Genomic DNA, 7,884 nt, shown 5'->3' with positions numbered 1-7,884 from the left:
TTCTAAGAACTAGTATGTGATCTGTTTTAGAGAATGTTCTGTGTGCAGCTAAGAAGAATATATACTCTGATATTGTAGGGTGAAACACAGTAGATATCTACTAAGTCCATTTGTTCAAAAGTTTGGTTCAGCTCTGATTTTTTTTTTTTTTTTTTTTTTTTTTTTGGTCTAGTTGACTTGTCTATTTGTGACAGTGGGGTATTGAGGTCCCCCATTGCAATTGTTTTAGTGTTTGTTTTTTCATGTCCATTAATATCTGTCTTGTATAGTTAGATGTGCTGGTATTTGATGCATATATATTTAAGATTCTTACCTCTTCTTTTTGGATTGATCCATTAACTAGTATGTAGTGACCTTTTTTTCTCTCTTAATCAGTCTTGGTTTGAAATACACTTTGTCTGCAAATAGAATATCTACCCTGCTTTTTTGCAGATTCTTGTTGCATGGAGTGTAATTTTCCATCCTTTCACTTTCATTGTATGAATTTCTTTTTGAGTTAAATTTGTTTCTTTAATACAATTTACCTATCTGTTTCTTTTGGTTAGTGAATTGAAACCATTTACATTGATCGTTATAACTGGTATGTATTGACTTATCCTTGTCATATAATTTTCCTGATGTTCATTCTCTTTCATCCCCCTCTGTTTGTTTGCCTTGCCTGGTTGATTTATTCTATTAGCATTAGTGGAGTTGTAGACTTTGATACCTCGTTCTTCAGAATATCCTTCTGAACATTTTAGAGTGCCTAGTTTGGTGGTCATGAATTTTTTTCAGGTATTCTTTGTCATGGAACTATCCTATTTGTCCATCAGTTGTGAAAAATAGTTTTGTGGTGTACATTAATCTGGGTTGGAGGTTGTTTTCTTTTAGGGCTTAAAATACTTTGCTCCAAGCTCCCTTTGACTTAAGGATTTATGTTAAGAAGTCTAATATGATTCTGATGACTTTCCTTTACAGGTAATTTGTTTCTTTCGTCTAATAGCTTTTTTTTTTTTTTTTTTTTTTTTTTTTTTTGCTTTTTTTATTTTTTTGGTGGAACCAGGGATTAAACTCAGACCCTTGTGCTTTCCAGGGAGGCACTTATTCCATTGAGCCATCTCCCCGGCCCTCTCTAATAGCTTTTCATATTCTGTTCTTGTTTTGAATTTCTGGAATCTTTACTATTATATGCCTTGGTGTAGATTTTTTTATAATGGCTAATTTAAGTTCTATATGATATAAACTTTCTTTATATATATATTTCTTTTTCCATCTTCCTAGCTTTATGTGTAAGTTCATGCAACTCTCTTGGATTGATGTGTATTTCACCCACAACCACCCTGTACCTGCCTGCCCTTCTTAATATTTTAGATACTCTTCACAACTCAGCTCAGGGGCAGCTTCTTTCCCAAGCATTGGCTGATGTCCTGACAGTAAGGAAGATATGGTGCTTTCCATTACACACATAGGACTTCCCCCTTCTCTTTACAGCCCTATTTCATCCTGCTCTGGACTACTAGGAGTTCCTGGGATGTCCACCCTCCTTTAACTAAACTGCAAGCTCCCAAAGATAGACTACACTCCACCAAGTTCCCCAAACTTCCCTTGGGAAGTTTTCTGCCATTACTTCTGTGGACAAGTCTTTTTATGTCATTTATGCTCTCTCCTGCTTTTTTTTTTTTTTTTTTGACTCTAATCAATTTTATTATTCTTCTTGCCATCATCTAGCAACTGTTGGCTGATTTTTTCATAGTCTCTTACTATTTCTAAGAAATCTTTTTTTTCATGATTGTTAACTGCAAACATGTCGTCTGACCTGATATTCTGTCCTCACATTGGTTCATTCTGCTACATATACTTTTAATAGAGTTTAACAGAATTGTATTTTTATTTTCCTGGATATCTGTTTCAATCTATTTCTGGATTCCATTTCTTTCCTATGTTGGGGATTCATGTTTTGCATCATTTTTCTAAGCTCTATTTTTTATCTGTATTTACTTAGATATTCTAACCATGTCTTTCATTATGGCCATCATCTCTTTAGTTATGTGAGAAATTATTTCTAATTTGAATTTTCTTAGAACCTTATTCATCTACTTTTTTGCTTTCATTGTTACCATTTCAAGTGTTCAGATGGGTGGATTTCAAATCGTTTTACTTGCTGCCCCCCTAAGTTTGACCTGGGTGAGCTAGAATTCTGGCATTTCATCTTGCTTCTATGGTCTTCTCATTTTTTTGGTTTTTCATGCAAGGAAGAAAAATTAGACCAACTATGTCACTTGGCTAAAGTAATACAATTAGTAATAACAATAGCATCAAACACAGCCTAGAAAATGACAAACTATAATAACTATTAACCTTTAACCATATGAATAAGATTTGTAGTTATATAACAAAATCTTTAAAACAAATCCAAAAAGTTGCACACAGTAAGTATTCCCTCAGTATAGTGATTGTACCCTCAGGAGACAAAATTGAAAATGGGTAAGAAAAAAAATAGAGATATAAAAGGTGAGAAAGAGATTAGAAGCAAGGCTGAAAGACAAAGAAAGATTATGCAACTTTGTGGAAATGGTTAAAAAGACAGGAGGGAAGGAAAGAAGGAAAAAGCAAACAACAGGATAAAACTACAACAAAAAACTGGAAAAATGTTCCCATTCATATAAAAACAAGAACAAACAAATGAGGAAAAAATGCACAGAAAGAAAAGAAATACCCAATTCAGGGAGTGTCACTGCTGTCACTAGTAGATAAAGGGGGTAAACAGAGCCCAGATCCATGTTGGATTGTCCCAGCAAACCTGCAATAGAATTACAGCAAGGTGGTAGATAATCCCAGCAAGCCTGTGATTTTAGTTCCCCTAAAATTCAGGGTGACTTTGTTTTCTGGTTGTGAGTCTGGAACCTAAATGTTCAGCCCACAAGATTCCAGGTGCCGCCCTGGCATGATTCCGTCCTGCGTGTCTGTTCTGTGGAGCAGTAGTCATTCACTTCCGTCCGCGTTCTCTCCCACCTAAGTGCGCGCCACCACTCCATGGAAGATTCGATGGATATGGACATGAGCCCCCTGAGGCCCCAGAATTATCTCTTCGGTTGTGAACTAAAGGCCGACAAAGATTACCACTTTAAGGTGGATAACGATGAAAATGAGCACCAGTTGTCATTAAGAACAGTTTAGGGGCTGGTGCAAAGGATGAATTGCACATTGTTGAGGCAGAGGCTATGAATTATGAAGGCAGTCCAATTAAAGTAACACTGGCAACTTTGAAAATGTCTGTACAGCCAACAGTTTCCCTTGGGGGCTTTGAAATTACACCACCTGTTGTCTTAAGGTTGAAGTGTGGTTCAGGGCCTGTGCATATTAGTGGACAGCATTTAGTAGCTGTGGAAGAAGATGCAGAGTCGGAAGAGGAAGAGGAAGAAGATGTAAAACTCCTAAGTATATCTGGAAAGCGATCTGCCCCTGGAGGTGGCAGCAAGGTTCCACAGAAAAAAGTAAAACTCACTGCTGATGAAGACGACGAGGACGATGAGGACGAGGATGAGGATGATGAGGATGAGGATGATGATGATTTTGATGATGAAGAAACTGAAGAGAAAGCTCCAGTGAAGAAATCAATACAAGATACTCCAGCCAAAAATGCACAAAAATCAAACCAGAATGGAAAAGACTCAAAACCATCAACACCAAGATCAAAAGGGCAGGAATCCTTTAAGAAACAGGAAAAGAGTCCTAAAACACCGAAAGGACCTAGTTCTGTAGAAGACATTAAAGCAAAAATGCAAGCAAGTATAGAAAAAGGTGGTTCTCTTCCCAAAGTGAAAGCCAAATTCATCAATTATGTGAAGAATTGTTTCCGGATGACTGACCAGGAGGCTATTCAAGATCTCTGGCAGTGGAGGAAGTCTCTTTAAGAAAACAGTTTAAACAGTTTGTTAAAGTTTTCCGTCGTCTTTCATTTCTGTAACAGTTGCTATCTGGCTATCCTTTTTATAATGCAAAGTGAGAACTTTCCCTAACGTGTTTGATAAATGTTGTCCAGGTCCCATTGCCAAGAATGTGTTGTCTGAAATGCCTGTTTAGTTTTTAAAGATGGAACTCCACCCTTTACTTGGTTTTAAGTATGTATGGAATGTTATGATAAGACATAGTAGTAGTGGTGGTGGTCAGACATGGAGATGGTAGGGAGACAAATATACATGTGAAATAAACTCAGTATTTTAATAAAGTAAAAGAAAAAAAAAAAAGATTCCAGGTGCCTCTTGCTGGCTTAAACTAAGCTCTCTTACCCTATTTCTCATGGCTCTGCCTTACTCTGACACTGAGAGCTCCAAGATGAAGTCAACCCATGACTTCTCTGAGTTCCAGGTTTAGCTGGGCTCTTTCCAAAGTGGCAACCAGCCACTCACCCTCTCCTGTTGACATCTGAACTCAAATCACTCCCCAGCCACTGCAGCCCACAGCATCCACTGCTATGGCGCATTTCTCCATGGAGGCCTCTAATGTTACCCATAGTTGCTGTGCCTCATAGATTCAAGTTAACTCTCTCATGCCACAAGCTGGTAATGGTACTTTCATAAGAAAGTACCATTTTCCATCTCCTCTTCTATGTTGATATCTCCCTCTTCATCTGTGTGACCTCTGGTTCTTGCTTCAGATCCTAGCTGTGTCCCAGGACCTACTTTTCTTTTCCTTCTCTTCTCCACATTTCTATGTTCCAACATCCAGACTTCAAATGTCAGAGAAGGTGATTTGTTGGTGCTCACCAATCTTCCACCTTCCTGGAAATACTGGAGAGGTTATTTTTTAAATTGTTTGTATATCTTGTTGATAGCATATCAGAAGATTAGCTAGCAAAAATGTTTTTCCGTTCTGTATATTGTCTTTCCACTCTGCCATTTCCTTCGCCATGCAGAAACTTTTTAATTTGATGTAATTCCATTTACTGATTCTGAATATTATTTCCTGTGCTTTTGGAATTCTATTCAGGAAGTCTTTGCTTGTGTGTAAGGCATCAAGTATTTCCTGGATGTTATCTTCCATCAGTTTCAGTAGAAATCTAGTTCAATCTTCTACAAGCAAATATCCAGTTTTTCCAGAATCATTTGTTGAAGAGGCTATCTTTTCTCCAGTGTAGGTTTGTTTTTGTTTTTGTTTTTGTTTTTGTTTTTTTACCATTTTTTTTTTCACAAATCAGGAGGCTGTGGATGTATGGGGTTGTTTCTTTCTTCTTTTTTAATTCCTTTGGTTTATGTGACATGTGTCTGTGAGTATATCTGTGTGTGTATCTGTGTGTGTGTGTGTGTGTGTGTGTGTGTTTGCAAGTATCATATTGCTTTTGTTACTACAACTTGTAGTATAACCTGAAATCTGATATTGTGATGCTTCCAGCTTTTCTTTTTGTTCAGGCTTGCTTTAGTTATTCTTGGCTTTGTCTGATTCCATGTAAGTTTTAGGATTGTATTTCTAGATCTGTGATTTTTTTTGGTATTTTAAGAGTGATTGTATTAAATCTATATATTGTTTTTGATAATGTGGCTATTTTAGCAATATTAGTTCTACTGATCCAAGAATGAGGGAGGTCTTTCCATTTCTTATTGTCCTTTTCCATTTCTTTCTTCAGAGTTTTATAATATAAATTATAAATGTTTTTTACCTCCTTGGTTAGGTCCAGTCCTGACCAAGACTCGACCTAACTCATTTTCTTAAGCTATTGTGAATAGAATTGTTTTCTTGATGTCTTTTTCATTAGATTAATTATTGGGTACAAGAACATTATCAATTTTGGGTGTTGATTTTGTATCCTGGCCCACAGCCATTTTAACAAAAGATGCAGTGACCTGCTACACATCTAAAAATAAGGGCTCTAGAGAGCCCTTATTTTCATGTGTCCTGCTATTTCACAATACACAACTTTCATTAGAACTGAGAAACAAAGGTGGCTTTGTCCAGGTGGCTAGGGTCTGGGAGGAAGCCTAGTGCATTAATCAAAAAGACCTGAGATGCTGTCATTCAGCAATATATGAGTCTGGAAAATGGATTGAACTTTTTTAGCAAATTAAATTTGGACTTGACATAGGTTTTCAAGAGTAGTGCACAGAATGAACAGAAGAGTTCAGGTCTAGCTCACAGGGAAAATAGAAGAGAAGAAGACTGCCGGGGTTGGCTAGGTGACCTAAACAATAATGTATTCAAATGTTTGTGACCCATGTGTATGCTGAAAAGATAAGGACAGCCTGGCCTGGCCTGCCGGCCACACCCCCAGGGCACAATGAGACAGCAATTGAGACTGGGCATGGTGGTGCATACCTAAAATCCCAGTACTTGGGAGACTGTAAACAGGAGGATCGCTAGGAGGCAGATCTACACAGTGAGACCCTGTACACCCTGTCCTAAATAAATTTAAAAAAAAAAATGAAGACAAGTTTTGGACCAGCTGCAAAACTGATTCTGAATTTGGGAGGATGTGGCAGTTTAGAGGAACAAGAGCTCTGAAAGGGTGTCTTTGGGAAGCCTTACAGTTTGGAGATCTAAGGGAAAGTTTTGGAAGAGTCTGCATCTATCAAGGAAGGCAGAGACTGTGAATCTGGTAGGAGTTTATCCTTATGACCTGCCAATCATCATTTCAGAAGTTTAAATGGTTAAAAAACAATTGTTAAGCTTGTGACCTTGAAAATGATAAGACTCCTCAGGGCTACACACTCCACTAGAATCTGAAGTGGGTAGAGGGGTCATTAAATTGCTTTTAACTTTGCTCATAGTTAAATGACAAGGCAAATATCATCACATTGTATCTGATAAATACAAATAAGAAAAAATATAAGCCTTGATTCTGAGAAAATAGCTAGAGTCATACACTAGCTGGAAGCTTTGAAAATTAGTTTGACTATGTGGGCTTGAGAAAATGCGTTGTAATGACTGTCATAAAAAATGACCCGCAGATCACATTCCTATTTATTTAGAGTATAAACTAAGGTAAATGCAAAACCCTGTATGTTTAAATATATCTACAACATCAACATTTTAAATAGCTATATGTAAAGTCTAGAGAAGAACTTGATCAATTCTGATAATTCAAGTCAATAGTATATTATAAACCCATTAGAATTATAAATATTAAATACATAATATAAAAATAGCACATGAAATATGTGTGTTGAACATAGAATTATGCAGAGTTCAATCCCTGCTACCACAATAAAAAAAAGAATTATGCATATTCTGTTATTGCAGCTCTGTATCTATGTAGAAGTATAGATTAAAATTTCTAGATTAAGGCCCCTGCTTAGGCAGATGCATGGGCCAGGGTTTGATCCTCAGCCTGCTATGCCAGCCCCACCTCTGGGGCACAATGAGCGGTGATTGAGACTAGGTGCGGTGGTGCATACCTGTAATCCCAGTGCTTAGGAGGCTCAAAACAGGAGAATCACTGAGTCCAATCTGTACTGAGACCCTGTAGACCCTGTACTAAATTAAAAAAAAAAAATTTTTGAAGGCTTAAAAAAAGTAAATGGTGGTAATTATATAATACTGTTATGGATATATTTAAATCACAAATAATAAAGTACTGAGGAAAAAAATCTCCATGAGGGAAATCTAAAAAGTACATTTTTGAACACTCAAAGCTAGAGAAACGAAATGACAGCAGAAGAAAAATTTGAAATCCTTTATCCTGATGATCTGCTATGAAATCGCACTGGTATCTCTTTGCTCTACAAAAGTACTGTGGTTAAAAAAAATTATAGACAGGGCTGGAGAGATGGCTCAGTGGTCTAAAGCAGCTACTTGGAACAAGCTTGGCAAAGCACAAGGACCGCGGTTCGATCCTTCAGCACCACATGCCAGCCAGCCTCGCCCCCTGGTGGGCTGAGCTGGCCACACACACACACACACAATAAATAAATG

General features: G+C 37.3%; 1 protein-coding gene and 1 pseudogene across 1 annotated transcript in view; both read left to right on the top strand.

Moving 5' to 3' along the window:
- The window catches only part of Frmpd1 (FERM and PDZ domain containing 1), a 196,613-nt gene that overhangs the window by 163,978 nt on the left and 24,751 nt on the right, over positions 1-7,884 (top strand). The gene's annotated exons all lie outside the window — the stretch shown is intronic.
- LOC101582844 lies at positions 2,931-4,131 on the top strand (annotated as a pseudogene).

The sequence above is a fragment of the Octodon degus genome, unplaced genomic scaffold (assembly GCF_000260255.1).
Source record: "Octodon degus isolate 3935 unplaced genomic scaffold, OctDeg1.0 scaffold00045, whole genome shotgun sequence".
NCBI lineage: Eukaryota > Metazoa > Chordata > Mammalia > Rodentia > Octodontidae > Octodon > Octodon degus.
Note: the sequence above shows the minus strand (reverse complement) of the source record. Positions and strands in the feature narration are given on the sequence as shown.